Genomic DNA, 25,935 nt, shown 5'->3' with positions numbered 1-25,935 from the left:
CTCTACTAAGGAGAAGAAGAAGCAAGTGGCACCACTTACCAAGGAGACTGGTGGCTCGACCACTAAATTTTTGTGGAAAAAACAAAGGCCCACCATGAGTGCTGCACAGGTAGCCTGTTTAGTGGTTCAATCACCAACGACCAGTGATGTTGGCTCATCGCAAGAAAGTAGCAGCACACCATCAACACAGGTTGTAACTCATCTCACAAGTACTATTCAACAACCAAAGCCGCAACAACAACTGCATGGGCTACTAGTACAAGCACAAGTACATGCGCAAGGAGCTGGCCGAGAAGGAGCTGGCCGAGAAGGAGAAGGCCGAGAAGGAGAAGGTCGAGAAGGAGCTGGCCGAGAAGGAGCTGGCCGAGAAGGAGCTGGCCGAGAAGGAGAAGGCCGAGAAGGAGAAGGCCGAGAAGGAGAAGGCCGAGAAGGAGAGGTCCATGGAGAGTTGCAAGTAGAGGTCAGTGAAGAGGCCCATGTAGCGGCGCATGGAGCGGTGCAAGTGCCCACAATGGTTGTTCTTCCAGAAGTAGGGGCACAGGAGGAAATTGACTTTGGAGCCGGGGTATCATGTCAGGAAGACGAAGGCATTCCTCCTGATGATTCATTTTCTCCCAGCTCCCCACCAAGGAAAAGATCAAGGAGTGTGTGTAGAAGTTCCTCTTCAAGCCCCGCTCCATCAGATGATGATCTGGATCTAGATTGGCAACCATCTCCGACGTCTGAGAGGGAGGCACACCATGAGCTGCGAAAGGTATCAAATGTTAAAAGGAAGGGCCCCGGAAAGCTCATACTTATGGATCCGAAGGTCGGACTTGATGAAGTGGTGCATTCTGATGTTGTTGAACAGGATGACAGCAATGACCTAGTCATCACACGCGTCATTCCAGCCACACCGGCCATGCAGCAGACAGACATTTATACCCTATCCCGACGTCTTGCTGAGCGTGACCCTGGCGACGTGGCACTGGTAGCACCACCAACGCAGTCAAGTAGTACAACAAGTTCAACAAAACCTACAGCTCCCATATTTTCTCCCCAGAGGGGGACTCCATCCAGCTCGACTCCCTTAAGTAGGGTTGCTGCAATAATTGCACAACCCAGTAGATGTCTGCAAGGCTCATCCACCACTCCTTCATCTGGCATTGGCAGTATCATCTCGTGCGGCAAAACCAGAAGTTTCCAGTCCCCAGTTTGGAACTTTTTTAGTGTCCATGCAAAGAATGATAACATAGCCGTTTGTTGCATTTGTAAGACTAGAGTTAGCCGTGGTAAGACTGGTACCAACTATGGAACCGGAGGCCAGATAGGTCATCTTCAAAGAAGGCACGCTGTCGAATGGTTTGCGCACCTAGCAAACATCAAGGGAAAGCAATCCCAAAGGGCAAGTGGCCAAAATATACCCATACTAGGTGTTTCATCTGAAGATGACGGGGAGGTAGAAGAAGCGTCAGACATTTGTCCGGTTGCACCCAGTACCCCTGGCAGCACCACACCCTCCGGAAAACATATGAGGCACACTGAGAGTCTGGGAGACACACCAATGCGGAAAATGTCAACACTGAGCAGAAGTGGGTCGAAGAAGGCATCAGCATCATCCAGTAAATTTGTCCAGCGCACCATTTCAGCCATGTTCTCCTCAGATGCGCAATTTCAATGCAACCACCCAATTGTACGCCTGTATAACACTAAGCTGGCTAAAATGCTAGCGGTGGACCTTCTCCCTTTTTCGTTTGTCGAAGGTGTGGGTTTTCTTGAACTCGTGGCAACACTGGCCCCTAAATGGAAGGTTCCTAGCCGGTTCTATTTTGCCAGGGTTGCTGTTCCAGCACTACATAAAGAGGTGCTTGAGTTGGTTGGGGCAGCTTTGCAGAAGAGTGCTGTTCACACTATACACCTGACAACAGACATGTGGACCAGTTGCCAAGCCCTTTATTACATGTGCATCACTGCACACTGGGTCTCTTTTTCAGGGGTTGCAAAACAGATAAATGCAGGTGGTGACTTGGTCGAGATTTTTAAGGGTGCTCGTAAACATGCAACATTAGCCATGTTTGGCATGGAGAAAAGTCATACTGCAGCCAACATTTTGGATGACTTTAACAAAAAGGTCTCGCAATGGCTGCCCCCAAGAAATTGCAAGGTTGGTTATGTTTCTACTGATAATGGCAGCAATGTAGTTAAGGCCATGGAGAACGGTTACTATTTCAGAGTGCCGTGTTTGGCGCACTGTATGAACATTGTCGTGCAAAAGTTCTTGAAAAAAGAACTTGCAGTCGACAAAATACTGATCATCTGCAGAAGAATATGCACACATTTCAACCATTCTTTTAAGGCCCGGAAGGAGCTGAGGCACCAGCAAAATGTACGTAGAATGCCAGTGAAAGCACTTATCCAGGAGGTGGCAACACATTGGAACTCAACCTTCTACATGCTTGAGCGTCTGCATGAGCTGTTTCCAGTAGTCAATGAGTATTTCTACAACCTGGGTGGTGATACGACAGAAATGATGCTAGCGGTGGAGCAATGGCAGCTAGTTAAAAGCCTGACAGACATGCTTCGTCCTTTTGAGGTCTTCACGCGTGACGTCAGCAGGGAGGACTGTTCTTTGAGCAAAGCTATCCCATTGTTGCTGAAGCTCGAGCACCAAGTCAAGGTGGTGTCTTCAGAATTAAAAGATGCTGGAAAGAATGAAGCATATGAGTTGGCGCAGAGATTATTACAACGCCTAGTTAGCAATAAACGGCTTGTAAATATCAAGAAACAACAGCATTACATTTGTGCTACTATTCTGGATCCACGTTACAAAAAGCCATTGTTTGGCAAAGTAATAATTCCTTTTGAAACATCAGATGTTACAGAGTACAAAGGTTGGCTAGCTCAGTCAGCCATTCGTTTTGAAAGAGAGCGGAAGGAAACTGTAGGAGAAGACAGTACTACTAGTGAATCAGCAGGCCATCAGGCGTCCCAAAAAAACACTGCTGCATCTGTGCCTGTGGCAGAAGTGAGTGACTTTTCCTCTGAGCCGTTAACCACACCAGCAACCGTATCATCTGCACCAGGCCCAGGCGATATGTCTGAAGCGGATTGGCTAAGTGAGCTAGGGTTTCCTTGTCCCAGAAAGGACACAGAAGTGCAAAGTACAGGAATCCGGGAGGACATTCTTTCAATGGTGCAGGCCTATCTGGATGACTCAACAGCGGTCAATATTACTGAGGACCCATTGGCGTATTGGCATGGGAAAAGAAACATATGGCGAGAGCTCACCAACCTGGCTTTCAATTACTTGTCTTGCCCACTCGCAAGCGTGTCTTCAGAACGTGTTTTTAGTTCTGCTGGTGGCATTGTGACTTGCAAAAGGTCCCGCCTCTTGCCCGCAAATGTGGAGCGGCTCACCATGATAAAGATGAACCAGCACTTCATACCACCAGATTACAAAGTACGAGAATGCACGCAGGAAGAAGAGGACACTGACCTACCTGAGGAAAGTTCTCCTCAGTTACCAGAAGTACTACCGACTCAATTTGCAGAGTTTGAGGACGAGCTCTGCTTCCCTGACAGCGAGTTCTGAAAATGAGTCAATGATTCATTAACTTTAATATTAGTCCTTATTCACTTTTATTCCTGTGTGTCTGTCTTTCTTTTTTTAGCAAGTGCTTCATCACATTCACAACAAAACTGTAATCACCCAATCAAACAACAAGCCCATCAGCAGAACTGTCTTGATTTTGATGCCGCAGCATTCCTCAGGTTCACAACAGTTAGTTGACAAGAACTCAGTCCTGGTCGTCTATCCTCCTCCTCCAGACTCACCCTATCCATTTCCCGTAATGCTGATGCCTGGATTCTGCACAATGAAGAAACTTACGTTGACAAGTCCCCTAAAGAGGGACTGTCTGGAAGTAGTGAGTCCTCATTTAAATACATTTTGCTAAGTGTGACTTTTTTGCGTTTGGGTTTACGGGTCTTGGCTGGGCCATTCCTGGCAAGGTCTATTAAGGGATGAAATTGGTTAGGCATTTACTTTGGAAAACATTTGGCCTATTACACGTGAACGTTTAGGCGTTATTATTGCTCGCTTGCCTGTCTTAGGGGTGCTGTCTGTGGGGCTTCTAGGATTTTGGGGTCTGTGAGCACCGCTGCCATATTTCTAATGTTGATTGCTTTTGTTTTGCAGAAAATCCACGCCGGGAAACTCCAGTTGGGGCCCTGCTGCAGAACGCTTTAGGACACTGTGAATTCCAGGTGGAGCCAGCCCTCAAACACAAATTACAGGTAAGATAAGCGTTTGGATGGGAGGTAGTATAATGGAGTATTAGGAGAGGCGAGAGAGTGACAGTGGTACTAGTAGTAAAGTCCTAGGACTCTTCAATTAACAAACTCTGTGACAGGCATTTACTTTGGAAAACATTTGGCCAATTACACGTGAACCAACACGATGACAGTGTTCAGTAAAACGAACTTACTGCAAAACCACCACCCACCAGGCTCAAAAGTAGTAAAAAAAAAAGATATGCTCAGATAAAGTTTGAAAAAGTATATTTTTATATCCCTAACAAAATAATCTCCCGCAAGACCCTCCCTAACCCCAACAAAGAAATAAATAGTCCCTCAAAAGTCCCCAAAAAACCCAACTCCCAATTCCCACCCCCAAAAGTCTCTAAAAAAGGGGCAAGGGACACTCTAGGGATGCATGGTGTTGACTTTGGCCTCCAGGGCATCATGCCTTAGGGCCAGGGCATCATACTGCTCCCGGAGGGTGGCGTGATCTAAACGGAGGCCCTCCAACAAATTTTGGTACTCTTTCCATTTCCGGACCTCCGCCTCCAGGTCCGACACTCTGCGGATTGCACGGCGCAAGCGAGCCTTTACACTACTGTGAGGTGCAGCCTTTGCTGCTCGGCGGTGGCGTCTGCCAGCACGGCTTCGTTTGGCTGGAGCACTGCGCTGACCGGCAGAACGTGGGGTCACGGAGGAGGATGCAGATGTTACATTCGAAGTACTGGACTGCGTGTCGTCCCCCTCCAGTTCCACCAGCCGCCGATATTGGGCAACAGTTGCATCCAGCCTCCGTTGCCGGGCCAGTACAGCCTGCATACTCCTTGTGGGTTTCGTTGTTTTAGTATGACCAACTATATGAAGAAAGAAAGACATAATCTGTAACCAATGCTCTTTAAGAATATGATTAACACAAAATGATTCAGCAGGAAGTTGTGTCACAGTACAACTAGCAACTAGCCAGCGCAGTACAAAAGAAACTATTCAGGCCAATATCATGGGCGTCCGCCGGGATGGGCAAGAGAGGGCGCGATTGCCCCCCCCCTGGATCGCAGGTCCATCCAGTGCTGGCCCAGTGACAAATTACAATATGGTAATTACAGCAGGCTGGGACCGACAGACAGATAGAGGCAGAGACAGAGAGAGAGGAAGACAGAAGGAGAGAGAGAGAGGGAGGGAGCCAGAGGGTGACAGAGGGAGGATGAGGGAGGGAGACAGAGAGAGAGGGAGGGGGAGAGAGAAAGAAAGATATGTGTAATGTGTATGCCAGGTCTGGTGGCTCAGTGGACGAAGGCATCCGCTGCAGGGGCATGAGTTCAATTTCATGGTTATATATTTTTTTTGTTGCTCTAGATCCACCCCCCTCCCCCACTGACCCTGCCCCCTTCGGTGCGGCCCTTGGCCACAAACCACACTATCAATTTGGCCCCGAGAGAAAGTTTGGGAGGACCCATGCTCTATAACCACATCCTCCTGATTTAGATTGAATTTTTTTTTTTCTGGCATTTTTTGTTTTTCCCTCTCTTTTAATTTAGTTGCCAGGTCGTCTGCTGTGGTGCTGCACAAGATTTTTCTCTTCTCCCTATGGGGTTCTTTGTTTATTTAAGCTCTATGTCGTGTTAGATTTAAAAAAAATATATTTAATACTTGTGCTCAATCATGCCAGGAGTAGGACTCAGGCGATGGTGATGATGTTGCACCCCCCCCTGGAAACATTTCCTAGTATGTTCGTAGTTCATCCAGTGACCGTCTACTCTCTGTAGATACACATCATATGCTATCTAAGAGTCAGATAGTACCATGATCCAGCTTACCTGTACCCGCCACCGCCACTGTCTGCTTCCTCACAGTCTGTTCTTGCGCCGCCTCCTCCCCAGAGCTGTCATCGGAGTCTATCACCACCACCTCATCCGAGCTGGCCCCGCCACCAGATGTTCCACCTACAAAGTAGATTTAAGAATGTTAGATTACACCACTCACTAGTATTTGGTCTAGGAATGAAGAAATGTGAAAACAACAGAAAAAGTAATTGACTGTCTACTCTAGTCTAAAGTAAAAATGTCCCTCCTTCCAGGGAAGGCTGTTGTCTTGCTGCACTTTTTTGTCACAATTGATGAATGCTTGCTTAATTTTAGCACACACCATTTTTCTCTGAACAGACAGAAGCTGGACTTCTAAGGACAAGAGCAACATCAACTTCAAACCAGGTGAAAGCTCGGCTCGACCACAAGAAATGTGTTCCATTACTCATCAACTCAGCACCAAGCACTTTTCCATTTCTAGCTAACTTTATTTTAATATATGTGTTTACTTTTACTTTTAATAAAGCTTTCAAACTTGAATAGACTCTGTGGTTTTTGGTCCTCCAGACTCGAGTGACTGAGCGAAAGGTTTTGCAATTTTTGCAAGGAGGAGTCCGTGCCGCTGACACTACCATGTTTATACAGTGTGCCAAACACGCCACTCTGAAATATTATTACTCTGGTTTTTGGTGTCCATAGTTCGGTTTGTGGAGAATTGTCCCTGCAACAGTAGTATTATGGATTTTGCTCCTATCTAAACACTATGTCAAAAAAATTAAATTAGGAACGCTTGGACAACAATAGGTCCTCTATATTTAAATGAAAACTTACTGGGGCCAGCAAAAGAGCACTCGCCGCCCTGGCCTGCATCCGCCTCCTTTGGAGCCACAGCATCCTCCTTTTCCGTCCGCTTGCCCCTGGGCGGACCTGACGTACAACATGAAAAAAAGAACAGAAAACATTGATGATTGCTGCTTGTCGATGTCCTTGTCAACCAAATCAAACATTTAGAAAGAACAAGAACCAACTATTTCAGCCAAAAAGAGGGCTACAAAGGAAGAACTGCACCTGAGCCTCTACTCAGAGGTGCACCAGAACAAATGCGTAACGCAAAACTAACCTTGCGTCACGGCAGATGCGCCACAATTACGATGCGGCAAACCCTGGCGCAAGGGTAGGCAGATGCGTGACGCATCTCGTGACGAAAGAGGGGCGCATCTCTAGAGTCGCGTCGCAGGCGCGATGCAACTCTAGCAATGCTCAGGGCTGCCCAATACTCAACATACCGCATCAGTCCTTACGCCTTCTTCAAGCAAGCAGGCATAAAGAATTGACGTAGCAGCGTCGCGGAAGTGCCTGCGTTAAATCTTGTAGATTTCACGCAGGCACTTTTGCGAGGCGCACAGCTGCCTGACCGCCGAACACCCCCCCACCCCCCTGCGTGGGAACGCACCCATTGTGGCGCAGGCACAGGCCTTAACGTGGCGCATCTCCTTAGATGCATCACGTTGTAAATGACTCGCAGGGATGTGCCACGTAAGGCAGCGTAAACGTGGCGCAAGGGGCTTGTAAATCTGCCCCTTTGTGTCTAGCATTACGCAGTTCTGTAAAGTACACTCATACATTACTCAGCCCAATTAAATGAACACAAAAAAGAAAACAATTTAACAGTGGCACCGCCACAGAGAAGGAGAGCAGTTCACCTGAAATGCACAGAAGATTTTGAAATATTAATTTACCTCTCCTATCAATTTAATCGGCAGCATTATTGCTGTTAAAGCAAACATTTGCAATATAACACACAGAGCAGGAGAAAAAACAGAGTAGTGAGTGATGAAAAAATTGCTAATACTACTCACCAAGCCCGGGGACCTCCACTCCCAGCAGGTCGAGCAGGTCGCGCTCCCGGTCCAGGATATCGGTCCAGCGGTGGGTCACCTGATTGTAGGTACGCTGGACCCCCGAGATGTGAAACAGGGCCCGGCACACCTGCTCCCACCGCTTCCGTCGCTCCTGGCGGTTGGTGTAGCCACCAGCGATCCTGCCGCCTGCCGCGATGGTCCTGGGGAGGCGGCGCTGTACATAAAAAACGAGTGCGCCCACCTCCTCAGGGCTGAAGATCTCCCTGGGCACCACCATTTCTGCCCTCAAACGGCCACACGGGAGCCGGGCACGGGCTGCGGGGGCCGTCTTGGGCAGCTTCACAGTTGTCTTCACCATGGTCTGGGCAGGTGTTAGCAGCAAGGAGACAAAATGAAAAAGAATAAGATTAGGGAAGAAGAAAATAAAAGTTTAAAAAAGTAGTTGAAAAGTAAACAAAAGTAGCCTAAAACACAAAAATATAGACCTAGAAAAATAGAGGGATAGAAAATAAGTTAAATAGATCAAAAAAATATTAAAACAAGCAAAGGATGGCAGAGATATAAAGAGGATAGAAACACCATGCCCAGACACATAGGAATGAATGAAAAACAAGATGGCGGCCCGATCACGTGCTCGTAAGTAAGTTCGCACGCGATTTCTCTCGCGAACTCGTGCGAACTTGCATTCGCAATGCGCTCATTCCGCGAGATTACACATAGTGGGCGGAAACGGAAATACGTCACGTAAACAAAATGGCGGCGCCCATACTCAACCTTGGGGTAACTCGCACGAGTTCGCGGCTTCCACGGTCGAGTTCGCACGACGCCGCGCGAATAGGGAGAAATTACCGAAAAAAGAGTTTTGCAAAAGCAAAACCAACGAGCAGGTGCAAAAGTTCGAGCTCATCATTTGTAACCATTTCCCTGTAGTGCTTCCTGAAGGGGCCCTCCAGAATCCGGTTGCCTACTTGCAACTATTGTGTGACCCTGCTTTGACAGTCACAGAATAGTTAGAAGTATGCCATTGCATCCTGTTAAATTTTTTTTACATTGCAACAAAAAGGAAAGGGAGCAGACAAGCAGGTGCCAGCCTTCTTTAATGTCAGTTGGGTCAGGGCAGGTGTTGTTGTTTGCAAAACTTGAAGCAATTACCAGGTGTGCTTTGCTTTGCTACAATAATGTACACTCACTGGTCAACCAGAGGGTGCTGTGATGACACCGAGGGTGGCATGGGTGTGCCAGCCAGAGGGTGGTATGGGTGAACCAGAGAGCCAGTGTTGACAGAGGATGGCAGTATTTTGCTTTGCCCCAATAATGTACACTGGTGAACCAGAGCGTGCTGTGATGACACTGATGGTGACATGGGTGAGCCAGAGGGTGGCATGGGTGAACAAAGAGAGTGCCAGTGGTGACAGAGGGTGGCAGTGATGAAGAAAGCCTTGCAAACAGGCTGGGCATGTAGAAACAACAAGTTCGCAAAACTGGCGACCCGACAAGTAAGTTCGCAATTTGCGAAATTCTACAAAACCCTCGCGAACTTGCAGAAACCCGTGCAAACACACTTCCCCAAAAAAAATCCGCAAAATCCGCGAGAATTCGCGGAGATTGCGGATTTTCGCAATCCGCAAATACGCAAATACGCAAATTCGCGGATTGCGAATCCGCGAAATCCGCCCATGCTTACATCACAGCTCCTGGGCTCATGCTAACTTAAAGATGTCGACAATGTCTCTAGTAACCACGTGACGAACGGTGGGCATAGTTCGCGTAGTAGCACTACGCATAGCTACGCGTAGTGCACTTCGCACTATGCGAGCTACGCTGATTGCACAGTGCTGGATGCTTGTCCGCACTGTGCAATGAGTGCAAACCGCATCTTGCACAGTGCAAGCAGTCGTTTTCTGCCACTCAAGTAGATTTCTACTCGAGCGTCAGTTTCTCAACGTGGACTGGTAGTTACTCATCATGAGCGGTCGTGAGCATACACGACCACTCGCAACGAGAAACCTGACCTCCTCACGTTGAGAATCTTGCCGGGAGGATTATATTCCACGCTCGCGATCGCAAACTTGATGTTGCTGATTGCAAACAAGGAAAAAGTCTCGCCGGGATTTTATTTTGCTCGCTGCCGGTTGCCAACTTGACGTTTAGTACCGCGAGCAAGCAAACAATTACTGCCCCTGCCACCTTTCAGAGGTCGGTAAATAAAGTCCTTGCTGGATTGGAATCATATTGTGCAGCTTATCTCGATGATATTGTTGTCTTTAGCTTCACCTGGCAGGATCACCTGATTCACCTCCAAAAGGTCCTGAATGCTCTGCAAGGCGCACGCTTTACTATCAAGGCAAGCAAGTGCCATTTAGGGCAGGTCAAGGTTCTATAGTTAGGCTACCTTGAGGGTGGAGGCCACGTTAAGCTATTACAGCCCAAAATCCAGACCATTCTGGATTGGGAACCTCCAACCACCCAGACTCAAGACAGGGCATTCCTTCTTTTGACTGAGTACTACAAGAGAGTTGTGCAGGGATATGTGGCACCCTCACAGAATTGACTGCTAAGAAAGTTCCCAAAAAGGTTAAGTGGACAGCTTTCTGTCAAAAGGCTTTTGACACCTGAAAGAAGCAATGTGCGTAGCACTCATTCTCAAAGCTCTAGATTTCACCAAGCAGTTTATAGTATAGATAGATGCCTCCGAATATGGGATAGGGATAGGAGCTGTCCTATTCTAGACCATTGTTGATGGCCATAACCAACCTGTTGTTTTTGTAAGCAGGAGGCTTCTCTCCAGAGAGCATCATTGGAGTACCATAGAGAGGGAAGCCTATGTTGTAGTTTGGTCCCTGAAAAAGCTGAGACCATACCTGTTTGGTTCTCACTTTCTTGTCCAAACTCAGATGGCTAACGCAGATGAAAGGAGATAACCACAAATTGTTGAAGTGGTCCATATCTCTATGGGGAATGGACTTTACAGTGGAACACTGACATGAGACGTACCATGTCAATGCAGCTGGCCTTTCCAGGTTCTTCCACTTAGAAGATGAAAACTCTCTAGGGAAAGGTTAGTCTCATGTTCTTTCATTTGGGAGGGTCATGTAAGAAAGTGCCTCTTTTTGCATTGTTAGCCCCCACTACTTGCCTGGTGTGATTTCGCACTGTAAGTGCTCTGGGTCCATGCTAACCAGGTTCCCAGTGACAGGTCTCATTCCCAAACACTGTACCATGATTGGCACCACTACAACTAACCTTGCAAGTCCCTCATATATGGTACCCCTGATACCTAGGGCATGAGTACAGAAGAGGGTCCTCTGGGGATGCAGCATTGGTTGTGCTACCCAAGGGACCCTTCACCAAAGCTATGCACTCTGCCATTGCAGGGTGCATGTCTTGGTGCAGAGAAATCCAACGAGTTGACGTGGCTCTCAGCCCTGTGTCATGCCAATCAAACACTGCATAGGAGATAGGTAAGGCACTCCTACTGCAGGCATTTAGACCTAAAGCAGATGTGTTACTACAATGTCCAGTCCATTCTGAGATATTGTAAGTGCACAGGGAAGCCATAAAGAGTAAATGGGCTGGATACTTGTCAACACGAGTTTCCTAGCTCCATGATGGCTTCACTGATTTCTAAGATGTTTGGTACCAAACTTCTTGTCTTAATCAATCAATCAATCAATCATGGACATTTGTATAGCGCGCTACTCACCCAGTAGGGTCTCAAGGCGCTGGGGGGAGGGGTCCGTTACTGCTCGAAGAGCCAGGTCTTGAGGAGTTTCCTGAAGGAAAGGTGATCCTGGGTCAGTCGAAGGTGGATGGGGAGGGAGTTCCATGTCTTGGCTGCCAGGTAGGAAAAGGATCTTCCCCCGGTGGTGGCTTTGCGGATGCGTGGTACGGCGGCGAGGGCGAGGCTGGTCGATCGTAGATGGCGGGTGGGCGCGTAGAAAGTCAGGCGGTTGTTGAGGCACTTGGGGCCCAGGTCATGGAGGGCCTTGTGTGTGTGGGTGAGGAGCCTGAACGTGATCCTCTTGCTGACGGGGAGCCAGTGCAGGTCTCTCAGGTGGCCGGAGATGTGGCTGTGTCGGGGGACGTCCAGGACGAGTCGTGCGGAGGCATTCTGGATGCGCTGGAGTCATTTCTGAAGTTTGGCTGTGGTTCCGGCGTAGAGGGTGTTTCCGTAGTCCAGTCGGCTGGTGACGAGTGCCTGGGTGACCGTTTTCCTGGTTTTGGTGGGGATCCATTAGAAGATCTTACGAAGCATGCGCAGGGTGTTAAAGCATGATGATGAGACGGCGTTGACTTGTCTTGTCATCGAGAGGGAGGAGTCCAGGATGAAGCCCAGGTTGCGTGCGCGGTCCATTGGCTTGGGAGTGGTGCCCAGGGCAGGGGGCCACCAGGAGTCGTCCCAGACGGAGGGCGATGATACCAGGATGAGGACTTCCGTCTTGTCTGAGTTCAGTTTCAGGCGGCTGTTCTTCATCCACTCGGCGACGTCTTTCATCCCTTCGTGCAGGCTGGTTCTGACGGTGGCGGGGTTGTTGGTGAGGGAGAGGATCAGCTGGTGTCGTCGGGGTAGGAGATGTTGTTAAGGTTGTGTTTGCATGCGATGGCTGTGAGAGGGCTCATGTAGACATTGAAGAGGGTTGGGCTGAGTGATGATCCTTGTGGTACGCCGCAGATGACTTCGGTGGCCTCGGATCTGAACGGGGGAAGGCAGACTCTCTGGGTTCTTTCCGGCGATGGAACGAGATGATCCACTCCAGTGCCTTCTCTTGGACTCCGATGTTGCTGAGGCACTGCACTAGGGTGCGGTGGCAGACAGTGTTGTACGCTGCAGAGAGGTCCAGGAGGATGAGGGCCGCTGTTTCCCCGTTGTCGAGCAGGGATCTGATGTCGTCAGTGGCTGCGATGAGGGCGGTCTCGGTGCTGTGGTTGGCTCGAAAGCCGGACTGCGAGGGGTCGAGGGATCCGTTCGTCTCGAGGAAGGCGGCAAGCTGTCTATTGACGGTCTTCTCGATGACTTTGCCAGGAAAAGGGAGGAGCGAGATGGGGCGGTAGTTCTTGAGGTCAGTGGGGTCTGCTGTTGGTTTCTTCAGCCGGGCGCTGAGCTCGGCGTGCTTCCAGATCTCTGGGAAGGTGGCGGTGTTGAAGGAGGTGTTGATGACGTGCTGGAGTTGGGGTGCGATGATGGAGTCGGCCTTGTTGAAGACGTGGTGGGGGCAGGGGTCGGTTGGTGATCCGGAGTGGATGGTGTTCATCGTGCGGGTGGTGTCTTCGGTGCTGACCGGGGTCCAGGCGCAGAGGGTGGTGGTGGGGGGCATTGGTTCAGTGGTTGGGTGCGTGGTAGGTGCACCAAAGCTGTTGTGTATGTCGGTGATCTTGCGGTGGAAGAACGAGGCGAGTGAGTCGCAGAGGTCTTGCGGGGGGGTGATGTTGTTTCCGGCGCTGGGGTTGGAGAACTCTTTGACGATGCTGAAGAGTTCCTTGCTGTTGTGGGCGTTGTTGTCCGGTCGTTCTGTGAATGCTGCCTTCTTGGTGGTGAGGATCAGCTGGTGGTGTTTGCTTGTGGCGTGCTTGAGGGCATGTTGTCTGTGGTCTGGTCATGGCGCCAGGCTTTCTCAAGGGTGCGGCAGTTCTTCTTGTAGTTCTTGAGTTCATCGGTGAACCAGAAGGCTTTCTTGCTGCTGGGTCTGCTGGGAGGGTTCAGTGGTGCAAAGTCATTTGTGCAGTTGGTGAGCCACTGTGTGAGGTTGCTGGCTGCTTTGTTGGGGTCCATTGTGCTGGTGGGAGGGTTCTGGTGGAGGGAGGTGGTGAGCTGCTTGGTGGTGATCTTGCTCCAGCTCCTGCAAGGAATCTGTTGCGGGGGGTGGTGGGTCGTTGTTCTGCTGAAGCTGAAGTGGATGCAGCTGTGGTCATTCCAGTGGAGTCCGGTGGAGTGGCTGAAGGAGATGTGCTTGCTGGAAGAGAAGACGGGGTCAAGCATGTGGCCGGCATAGTGAGTGGGGGTGTTCACCAGTTGCTTGAGTCCGAGGTTGGCGAGGTTGTCCAGCAGGGTGGTGGTGTTGCTGTCCTTGTTGTTCTCCAGGTGGAAGTTGAGGTCCCCTAGGAGGATGTAGTCAGCGGAGGGGAGGGCATACGGGCTGATGAAGTCTGCGATGTCTTCGCTGAATTGTGTGCGTGGTCCCGGGGGTCTGTAGATGAGGGTGCCTCTGAGGGTGGTCTTGGGATCGGTGTGTATCTGGAAGTGGAGGTGTTCGGCGGCGGTGAAGGTGTCGTCGGGGTTGGTCGTGATGTGGATGGTGTTCTTGTGTACGATGGCGATGCCTCCTCCAGTCTGGTTAATGCGGTCCTTCCGGGTGATCTTGTATCCGTCCGGGATGGCTATGGCGATGTCAGGCACTGAGGAGGCGTTCAATCAGGTTTCTGTAAGGAAGGCGATGTCTGGTGATGTTTTGTTGAGCAGGTTCCAGAGTTCGACGGCGTGTGTGTGGACGGAGCGGGTGTTGAGCAGGATGCACTTGAGGAGGTTGCTGCTGGTGCTCGGCTTGTCGGTTGCGGTGCAGGTCCGGATGCAGGTGAACTTGCAGGCTTGGCAGGTGAGGGGTCCGTGGGTGCGTTTCGGGGGGGCTCGGGTAGCAGGCGGGGTTCCGCCCAGGATTGAGTGCGTTGAGAGTGGCGGCATCGTAGGTCAGTCGTGTGGGCTGGCATACTCGGGGTCCAGGGGTCCTGGCGCTGGGCGCTGGCCAGGCGCAGACGGGCTCAGACGGGCTTGCCTTTGGCATGCCTTCGGCGCACAATCGGCGCGTCCGCAGCGCACGTCCGCTGCGCGTTCGTCGTGCGACCTCCATATGGGGGGCTGAGGGAGGGAGGAGCAGCTGTGAGGCGGGAGCGGGGTGGCGACTGGGAACGGCAGGGGGGTGGGCCACAGGGAGCAGCGGCAGGAAGCCGAGGGCGGGGAGGGCACAGAAGGCAAAGGGGGAATGGGGGCAAAAATTAATCAACACTATACAGAAGGCAAAACAATAATCACAAAATACAGGAGGCAGGGGGAATGAGGGGTAACGACGAAGTCACAGGCACAAGTTACCAGGAACGGAAAAACTATCAGGGAAGCAACAGCGGACTGAGTGCAGCACTCGGCACAGGGAGGACCACGCGGTGGCTAGGGGGGGCGACCTACCTGGTGACAGGGTCAAGGGTCCCTCCCTTTACCGCCGTGCGGCCTCCATATGAGGGTCTGAGGGAGGGAGGAGCAGCTGGGAGGCAGAAGAGGGTGGCGACTGGGAACGGCGGGGGGGGGCAGGGCCACAGGGAGCAGCGGCGGGAAGCCGAGGGCGGGGAGGGCACAGAAGGCAAAGGGGAAACGGGGGCAAAAATAAATCAACAATATACAGAAGGCAAAACAATAATCACAAAATACAGGAAGCAGGGGGAATGAGGGGTAACAACGAAGTCACAGGCACAAGTTACCAGGAACAGAAAAACGATCAAGGAAGCAACAGCGGACTGAGCGCAGCACTCGGCATAGGGAGGACCACGCGGTGGCTGGGGGGGCAACCTACCTGGTGACAGGGTCAAGGGTCGCTCTCTGATGCCAGTGGTGGATTTATTAATAAATTCACACAGGATACCCTTTTAGACGGCCCCCTGATAACCTACCAAGCACTGGTTCACATCTTGAATCCACCTTTGGGTTCCAGCAGACATTTTCACCTTCTCCAGCAACAGCATCTTTCTGAAGTCTCCCATTGTGTTTGGTGATGGTTTCTGACGCCACTTCAAGCCTATGCACCTGGGCTCCATGGTGCAGGTATCCTGGTTCCTAAGGTATTCACGGATGAGGTGGCTCACCAACCTCTTGTCTTCCACAGGGTTTCTTCAGGTTCCACTGGGGAGGGTCCTCTTTCTTTAAAATTGCAACGCAACTTACCCATTGACTTGCACTGATCCTGCAGTCGCGTTCCTACTCTGGACAAGACCTCCGTTGGGCTCCTTGTTACTTACCTTGGATGGTTGCTCGAGTCCCCGGGACTTCTTCATCTTTTGGGTATAGTCTTGACTCAAGTCGTGGCTCGCATACCACTATTTTAGTAAATGGTTTGGTCTACCCCTAGTGACCACTGTGTATTCTGTGCTACTTACCTGTTTCTATCATAAAGTATTGAGTGCATTGTGTATATCTCCGGCTAGGAGATATCTTATCTGTATGTGTTAGTGAGTATCTTATAATAAGTACATATTTTTATAAATACACTCTGTGTTTTTTTTTTCATTTATTCTATACCTATTAGATTATCCTCTGGTGAAACAAACTGCTTTGCACTTCTACTGGACTAAGCCTGAAGGCTGCTCTCCACAGCTACCACTTAGAGAACAGAGGTGGGTGACAGCAACATTACTAAAAAACATGACACAGTGTTTGTGTCTATTCGTAGTTCTCTATGGTGTTATTTCATATTTAATGATGTGACGCTGTGAAGAGTTAGTGTGACAAAACAGCACTTTTTCTAGGTTTCCCCAACCTTTTGCCATCATTTTCATTTGATACTTGTGTTTTCTGGCTCTGACTAAGCCCTGGGCCCTGCTAACCAGGCCCAGGGCTAGTTCTCTGTTTAAAGATATATGATAATTAGGTATAATTATCAATGGTTCTGACAGCCTACCTGTTAGTCCCTAGTTTATTGTATGGCATAAAGGTTGATAGGCCCAGTGGATTTAATGTGTGTACCGTTGTGGGGCCTGCTGTCATTTTAAAGTCTAGGTCTGCCTTTCAGGCTGGTTTTAAAATAAACTATGTACAAATTTGACTTGGAATGACAGTACTTCCAAATTCTTCGACTACCTTATTTTTACATATTGGTCACCTCTAAGGTCTTTCCTATGTGACCCAAGGGTATGCTGCCATGTTAAAATAAGAAGGGGCATTATAAAATATGTTTTATATGCCCTGGTGAGGGAAAAACTGCCAATTTCATTTTTCTCCATTGTAGTACAATAGCTCCGTAGGCTAAAATGAGAAGGCTTTATTTAACAATAATGAAGGCTACAGTTTGACAGGTGTGAGCTAAAATAATAATTTAAAGTGTCACATTAATAATTGCAATGAATCCAACCACCTAGTTGAATATATATTAACTATTGTAGGAAAGAAATTACAGAACTGCCTTCCTAAAGTTACCCACTTCAGCCATGTGGCTAAGCCCTGTAGCAGCCTCTTCTGATTGGCCAGCCTTTGCGAAGCTGAGCTAAGCTACTCTGATGAGGTGTTAAGTGGTCTGAATTGAGTCAGAGGAGACATCTGGTGGTACAAGATCTGCTGTCTACAGATGCCAAAAATGGAAGGGGGCTGGTTAGTCAAACTGGTCCTCAAAGGGAGAAAGATGGGACAGGAACCTAGGCCCGCCCCCAATTCTTGAATCCCTGTCAGTTGGGATCCTCTGTAATTGAATTAGGAGAGGTGCTGAAAGGGGAGTCTAAGGGAAGGTTAGCCACACCTGTGAGTGGGTTTAGCCGAACTGACTCTCCAGGAGAGATTTTGTTCCATTTTTATTTTTGTGGGACAGTACATTCTGGGACAAAAATATGCCACAGGTCAGGTAAAGCCACAAGGGAAATTGTTATGTTGTGTCAGGTAAAGTGGTCATCACAGTGGGTGGCGCCCTGCACCCCATTGTTCGGGAGTGTGCCCCCCTTCTTGCCAGCCCAGAACCCTGGATAAGTACGGGAGAGATTTCCAGCAGCTCAGATCCCTGCCTGGAAATATCAAGAGAAGAAGGACTGCCTTGTTGAACACCTGGTCTGCACCACAAGAGTACTGCACTCATAAGAATTGCACTTGCGAGCAACCCCTGTCCCCCACTCTGCGCACACGCAGTCCTTCCAAAGCCGTGTAGGAGATCTCACTCAGCACGCATGTGTACCTCTGCAGACGCTAGAGCACGGGTACTCATAGTACAGCCCGCGGGCCGCTGGCGGCGCTGGAAGCATTCCCTGGCGGCCCGTGGACCTTGCAGACATCATACCCGAGTTTTAATTATTTTTTTTAAAGAGTGTCTGCAACCAGAGCGCGACTCAGAGATACTGCTGCTCTGTGGTGGCCAGGCGATTCCCGCCACAGTCAGAGTGGGGCTGCAGGGGCGCTAAGAGGTGAACAAAGCCTCATTAACATGCCAATGTTCTTTTAAAGACCTGTGAAGTGCTCGGGTGCAGCTGTCTGTGTGTGCCCCCAGAAGCTGTATCAGCCCTGGCACACACAGGCAGGGTGAGGTGACAGAGGGAGGAAGAGCGAGGGAGGGAGGGAAAGCGAGGGAGAGAGGAAAAGGGAGGCAGAGGGAGGGAAAGGGAGGGAGAGCAAGGGAGGGAGGGAAAACGAGGGAGGGAAGGAGAGGGAGTGAGGGAAAGGGAGGCAGACAGAGGGAGGGAGGGAAAGGGAGACAGAGGGAGGGAGAGGGAGGGAGGGAGGGAAAGTAAGGGAGAGGGAGGGAGAGCGAGGGAGGGAGGAAAAGGGAGGGAGAGCAAGGGAGGGAGGGGAAGGGAAGCAGACAGAGGGAGGGAGACAGAGGGAGGGAAAGGGAGGTATAGGGAGGGAGAGGGAGGGAGAGGGAAAAAGAGGGAGGAAAGGGAGGGAGACAGAGGGAGAGGGAGGGAGGGAAAGGGAGGAAGAGCGAGGGAGGGGGGGAAAGGGAGAGAGAGGGAGGGAGAGCAAGGGAGGGAGGGAAAGGGATGGTGAGTAAGGGAGGGAAAGAGTGGGACAGCGAGGGAGGGAGACAGAGGGAGGGAAAGGGAGAGGGAGACAGAGGGAGGGAGAGGGGGAAGGAGGGAGTGAAAGGGACGGAGACAGAGGGAGAGGGAGGGAGGCCGAGGGAGGGACAAAAAGGGAGAGAGAGGGAGAGCGAGAGCAGGAGGGAGAGCGAGGGAGGGAAAGGGAGGGGGAGGGAGAGCGAGGGAGGGAGGGAAAGGGAGGGAGAGCGAGGGAGGGAAAGGGAGGCTGAAGGAGGGAGAGCGAGGGAGGGAGAGTGAGGGAGGGAGGGAAAGAGAGCCAGACAGAGGGAGGGAGACAGAGGGAGGGAAAGGGAGGGAGAGGGAGGGAGAGGGAGGGAGTGAAAGGGAGGGAGACAGAGGGAGGGAAAGAGAGGGAGAGGGAGGGAGAGTGAGAGAGGGAGGGAGAGCAAGGGATGGAAAGGGAGGGGGAGGGAGAGCGAGGGAGGGAGGGAAAGGGAAGCAGACAGAGGGAGGGAAAGAGAGGGAGAAGGAAAAGGAAAAGGAGGGAGGGAGACAGAGGGAGGGAGACAGAGGGAGGGAAAGGGAGAGAGAGGGAGAAAGAGGGAGGGAGAGTGAGGGAAAGAGAGGGAGGGAGAGCAAGGGAGGGAGGGGGAGACCGAGGGGGGGAAAGGGAGGGAGAGGGAGACAGAGGGAGAGGGAGACAGAGGGAGAGGGAAGGAGGGAGGGGGAGGGAAAAGGAGGGAGAGGGAGGGTGGCAGAGATAGGGAGACAGCGTGAGGGAGACAGCGTGAGGGAGACAGCGTGAGGGAGACAGCGTGACGGAGACAGAGTGAGGGAGACAGAGTGAGGGAGACAGAGTGAGGGAGACCTCAGAGTGAGGGAGAGGGAAGGAGAGAGCGGGAGACCTCAGAGAGAGGGAGACCTCAGAGTGAGGGGGAGGGAAGTAGAGAGAGGGAGACAGAGTGAGGGAGAGGGAAATATAGTGAGGGAGAGGGAAACAGAGTGAGGGAGAGGGAAACAGAGAGAGAGAGGGAGACAGAGAGAGAGAGAGAGAGAGAGACAGAGTGAGTGAGACAGAGGAAGAGAGGGAGTGAGAGAGTCAGAGTGAGTGAGACAGAAGGAGACAGAGTGACAGAGGGAGAGAGGGAGAAGGAGGGAGAGGGAGAGAGGGAGGGAGGGAGAGGGAGGGAGAGGAAGGGAGAGGGAGAGGGAGGGAGGGAGACAGAGAGAGAGAGAGAGATATGTGTGTGTGCCGGGTCTGGTGGCTCAGTGGACAAAGGCATTCGCTGCAGGGACCTGTGATCAACCTCATGGTCACAGTTTTTTTTGCTCCAGCCCCCCCCCACTGACCCTGCCCCCACCGGTGCAGCCCTCAGACACAAACCACACTGTAAATTTGGCCCCCGAGAGAAAGTTTGTGAGTACCCATGCACTAGAGAGATGCACACATGCGCAGCCTGGTAATGACTAAGAACCCTGGAAAGTAGAACCTCCCATAGACAATTAGGGATAGTATCTGTAGAGGGCCTCCATTTACTCTCCCTCACTTGCAGGCAAGCAACAGGATGGGCAGGTTGATGAGAGCCGACACCCGAGCTACTATGTAAGTACTATGATGTCAGACCCTGCGGCGAAGGACCACGCTGACTAAGTAAGTAAAAGCAACCAAACAAATGCTTGGTGCCTGTTGTTGATCAGTGTTGCCATATCTTTTTGTTACCCTCCCTACAGCCCTATAATGTATGGGCACCCTATGCCTTTAGCCTAAGCAGCACTTTTCTCCCCTTACTAGGTAAGGGGTGCATCGATCCACTACTGAACACTGATTTCTCTATTTAAACCTCTGTACCCCCATTGCTGGTCACTGTTATGGACAAGAGGGGACAACATTAGCACTCACTCAAACGTCCCACACAGGCAACGTTTGGTGGGTGCTTCTAGTTCACAATACCAGTACCGGCAGGACTAGTAAACCCTCGAGACCCCAGCCAGGGCTCCCTCATATCTCAAGGACACTTCTGCTTTCACGGATGCCCCCAGGACATCGGGAGGAGAGCTGAATATGCCACTGCTCCTCTAGGTGGTCGTCCTTGGCTCCTTCCGCTTCCGGGACTGTCACTTTACAGGGTGCCATGAGTGATGGGTACTGTGCCGATTGGCTTGCCTCCCTCTCCTGCTTTTCTCTTTTATCACACTTTGCATCTTCCATGACTGATGTGCAGGGAGGCACACATACCAGCCTCCCTTGCTCATTTAAAATATGTCTCTCTTTCATTTTCACTCTTTCTAGGTCACAATCAGGAGTGGAATCTACTGGTTAGTAACATGCCTGGACTTACGGACTCTTAGCTCCAGGCTCCCACTGATCGTCTAGAGGCATACCTACCCCTCTATCTTATACATATATGAATATACCCATTGTGTGAATTTTAATTCTGAATTTTTATATTGAATTTTCTTAATTCTAATTCAGGATATAAACTGTTTACATTATTGCTGAGTTTGCACATGTCGAATTAGGCAACAGGGATTAGCCCGTAATTCAAGCAGCCTGCTAGTATGTTTACTATGTTTATAAACTTACAGCATGAGCATGTGATCACTGCAACCAATCACGGTTAAAATTTGTATGGCACTTGCACTTTAAATTTTGCCTTCCCTCCCCTATGCGTCATGTGACCAAGGCCTCTGGGTAGGCCGAAACGTTATGCTGAGGTGGGCATTCCATGTAACTGAATAAAACACTGCTCACCTGCATTTTGGGTTTTCCTCTCTTCTTCTGCGCCGATGGTATCCGTTACAAGGGCTCCTGGTGAGAGAATGCTGAGATCGTTTTCATATATATATATATATATATATATATATATATATATTGTTACGTGCACACACAACACCACTATCACTGATTCGCTTTGGTCCTGATGAAATTCAAAGATCGTTACGACAATAGAAGCGTGAAACATGTCGACCTGATAGTTACCTGGGCACATTAAGCCTACAGGGGTAACCTATGGTTTTTTTTTCTGCCAAGGGTACCACTTTATTAAAGCACTCTTTGGTAACTGTTAGGCAGTTTTAACATTCTGCACACACTTAATCACCCTCCACAGAGGACTCAGTCCACACACCTGCACGCATCAAACGGCAGTTCTCAAAAGTTCTCCAATAAAGTGACTCTTCGGGGGACCCGTAGGGCATTGCAGCTCCGGCCCGATGAGGAGCAACCACCCGATGATGAAGAATGACATCCCTTGGGGTGTGTGAGGGCAACAAGAGACAATACGTGTTCTCCCCCATCTGAGGCCCAGACCTAATTCACCTCCTCTTTTCTCTCTTTACAGATAGTGAGGCAGTGAGCTTTTGCACTACTCTCCCTGGAACAGTGTCCCCCCTTTGTTGTATTCATGGTTAGTATGGAGCAAGGACACTGGACCATTAACTAGCTCCTGGTTCCCCCTCTCCCTCCTTCGTTCATTGGCATGGTGTTGTGGACCCTCAACATTCCAAAAGAAACATCTGGAGAAAAATCAGTGCCCTGTTCGACTACACAAGAGGGAACTGCACTCATAAGGACTGCTTCTGCTGCACTCACTAGGCTTGACAACCAAAGTTATTCTCCTATTTTAGAGGGGTGGACTCCTTGATCAGCAACAGGTAGAACATTGCTGCAAGTCCTACATGCCACATCAAACACAATGACAACTCCAGCTGACAAGCTTCAATTGTACTTTACTTGGCTTGGCCAGATGTAATGTGGGAGTTGTAATCTGAGACCCCAAGAGGCAAACCAGAGCTTTTAACCCTTAGCTGATGGTGTAGACAACGTTCTTGCATCAAGAAACACTTCGGAAAGTAAGTGTAAAAGTGCTGCATCACCCTGGCCCTAACTACTGACTTTTTCCTGGTCAAGCATGACCTTTTTTTAACCCTTTTAGCACTCTTATCTTCTAAGCCCTTATTTTACTTTCAATCTTTAAAAAACGAATATTTCATCTTCCCTTCATTGGATGTTTGGTGTCATTTTAATCATACAATTATCTGTATGGGGGATTTACTAAGATTTTACACCATGTTTGCATCGCAAATCAGTGCTAAACATGTTTAGTGCTGGTTATATTGTGAAAGTAACATGAAGCATTGCATAGTGCTGTTTTGCATTACTTAGTGCCAAGGGGACATACCATGGGTGGTGCATGGGCATTTCCGTGCAACCACCCATGGTTCCTGACACTAAAACCTATTTATTAAATAAAGTAAACAGGATTTAGCGTCAGAAAACAATGCCAACCTTGTGAAATAGGTGCAAGGAAGGAGGAATGCTTTACTTTTTCCCTCCTTCTCTGACTTTGTGTGTGTGAAAGCTAGTTTAAGCATGATATTTTGTTCTGGAAGGCTATCCTTCCAGTACAAAGCCTATGCTAGACTCACAAAGACACCCTTGCACTATGACGCAAAGGTGTCTCCGTGGCCCAAGGCCGCTGATTTCAGCACTGGCGCTAGGGACAGGAGAGGAGAGTGACATATTTCTGTAAATATGTACTCTCTCCTCCTCTCTCCTTTTCACGCAGCACAGTATTTGCAGATGCTGCACTGAGCTGCATGAATAAGTGTTAAATCTGGCCCTATATTTATAAATTGGTCTTATTGAGTTTTCTGTATTACTTATTTACTTTTTTGGTGTTTTTAAATGCTTTACACACGTGTCTCCTTAGTTTAGCCTGGCTGCTCACAACCAAGCTATGAAGCGTTGAGCAAGAATGAATTTATTGAGAACTGGACCTATATTGGGATTGTGGTGTTATTACTAGCTGGATGTACCTGCCTGCTGTACAGATTATTTAACCACCTTCCAACAGTTGGAAAAATGGAGACTGTGCACACAACTATTTTACCTATGATTCAGCCACATGAAACAGGATTGTACACATATGTCAGGTGTAAGTTTCAATTCTATCACAGGTGCAACATTATGAATGAACATAGAGATGACAAATCCTTAAACTTATAAAAATGAAAATAAGTAGCAACTCACTTGTTTGGGTAGACCTCAAAGTAATACTTAAATAGCCAGTGTACTGACCCTCTGCAAAGAGGTCAGTTTTTTTCACAGCTAAAAGCTAGAAAATATAAACATTTTCTGCCTTCAAGGACAATTCTTGACTATCTCAGTCAAGTAGGGGCAACACAGAACAAAGAGGCATGGAATTATATGAAGTGTCAGTGTGGATTTGTTTCTTCAATACAAGTCAAAGGATGGAAAATATATATATCCATTTAGGATATTTCACATGAGGCTCACAGTCTGTGCTTGTTGTTCTTTGCTGATAGAATTTCAAATGGTTACAGCTATTTACCAAGCTGTGTAGCATGAAGTCACAATGTTACTTGGAAGTCAGTCCATGGGTTCTGCTTGTGCCTTCACTGTAGATGGGCAAGGTCAATGTGGACACATTTTACTATTGTCAATGTGTTGTTAAATAAAAATCACAATGTGGCCTGCCATTAACTATGTGTTCCAAATGTCAGGATTTACTCTCTCTTCTCTATTGTGTGTAGTATTGATCAACACACATTGGTGAACTATATTCATAATCAAAATTGTGCGAGACCATGAGTCTATCCCTTCTGGAATACAATATATAATCCCATGAAATTAAGACTGCTCCTAGTTTAACACTGCTATTAAATTGTAAAATTGGAACATCTCTAATATGTAAATTTAGGACCACTACTGTTATCAAAATGCTGTTGATCAAGCTCACTATTGTGGCTGTGTTTTCTAACAATATGTGACAAATATCAGAGTATGTAGATTCCAATACACATTGGTCGGAATTGTGTTGAGTCGGTATATACAATTATTTCATAAAAACTACACATTTGTAACTGGTTTTTTTTCATCTAACTATATACTAAAAGTGAACTTTCTAAAATGAGTAGATAGAGCACGCAAAAAATAAAAAAAAATATTAAAACCACTGCAAACTGAATAACTCTAACTACAACTATCAACCTAACCCAAAATCTAAGCGAGTCTCTATATCCACTAAATGTTATTACTACTTATCTGAAAGAACAACAGGACATTATAAACATCAATACATCACTCATACTAAAGTCCAAACATTCATTATAATAAACAAATATTACTACACAGTGGAGGTCAAACTATGATTAAGTATGGGCGAAATTTGTGAATTCGCGGTCCGCGAATTCGTGCAAAATTGCAAAAACAAAGTCAGCGAGTTCGTGAATTTTCCTGCGAACTCGCGGATTTTTTGTGCCAGTTGCACGAATATGTGACCACGTGTGCCTGTAACTTTGCCAGCGCGCCAAAAGGCGCCGAGGTCCCTTGAGTGAGCTGGCCATTATAGTGGGGACGGGCGGGAAGACGTTTCATACCGCTAGTGTGTGGTGGATGGGGCCAAACAGGCAGGGTTACTATGCGAGTTCACATGCATCTTGTTTATAAAGGGTCAGAGACCGAGCAGAGCAGCAGATGAGGAGAAAGCAGCCTCCTGGTCACAGGAGCTACACAGGGATGGCGCTTGGGAAACTCATGGATGCAAAAAAACGTTTGGCACAGGACCCCAGAATCCTTCAGATGTCCAAGATAGTTCTGCTGCGCGTGTTGGTACAAAGCCATTCTGATCCTGCTTAGTGGTTTCAGGCGCAGGCAGCTGCTGCTGCTGGACAATGTCCCATCTCATACTAAACTGCCCCGTACAGGCATATGCTGGCGCTGGGCAGAAGGGTGCAGTGGCATGCAGGTGCTCCACGCCTGGTACATGTGCATACCGGTGCCAGGGGGGACACGTGTTTATTGTTGCTGTGCAGCAAGTTATGACTTTACATTTTGACTGCACCAGACGGTGGTACCACCTACATGGATCAGTAGCATCCAGGCACCAGACTTCATGGTGCAAGAGCATAATGGTGCTGTGCGGTACGGGTATATATGTACTGGGGGGGCAGGGGGACACTTAGCACAATGTGTGCTCAAACCCAGAGGGATTCCAGGCAATTGAGCATGAATGATTTTCACACTGAGAGGGCTCTGGGGCAGTCCAGCAGCACAGGGGCTCACACCCACTGGGCCCCGGGGCAGTTCAGTAGTGCGTGGGCTCACAACCCCTGGGCAGCTCAGCAGCGCAGGGGCTCACACCCACAGGGCTCCCGGGCAGTTTAGCAGCACCACCCTCTGGTTCATCACTGCCACCCTCTGATTCATCACTGCCACCCTCTGGTTCACCACTGCCACCCTCTGGTTCATCACT

This window comes from Lissotriton helveticus, chromosome 1_1 (assembly GCF_964261635.1).
Source record: "Lissotriton helveticus chromosome 1_1, aLisHel1.1, whole genome shotgun sequence".
Lineage (NCBI taxonomy): Eukaryota > Metazoa > Chordata > Amphibia > Caudata > Salamandridae > Lissotriton > Lissotriton helveticus.
This window is presented reverse-complemented; position numbering follows the sequence as displayed.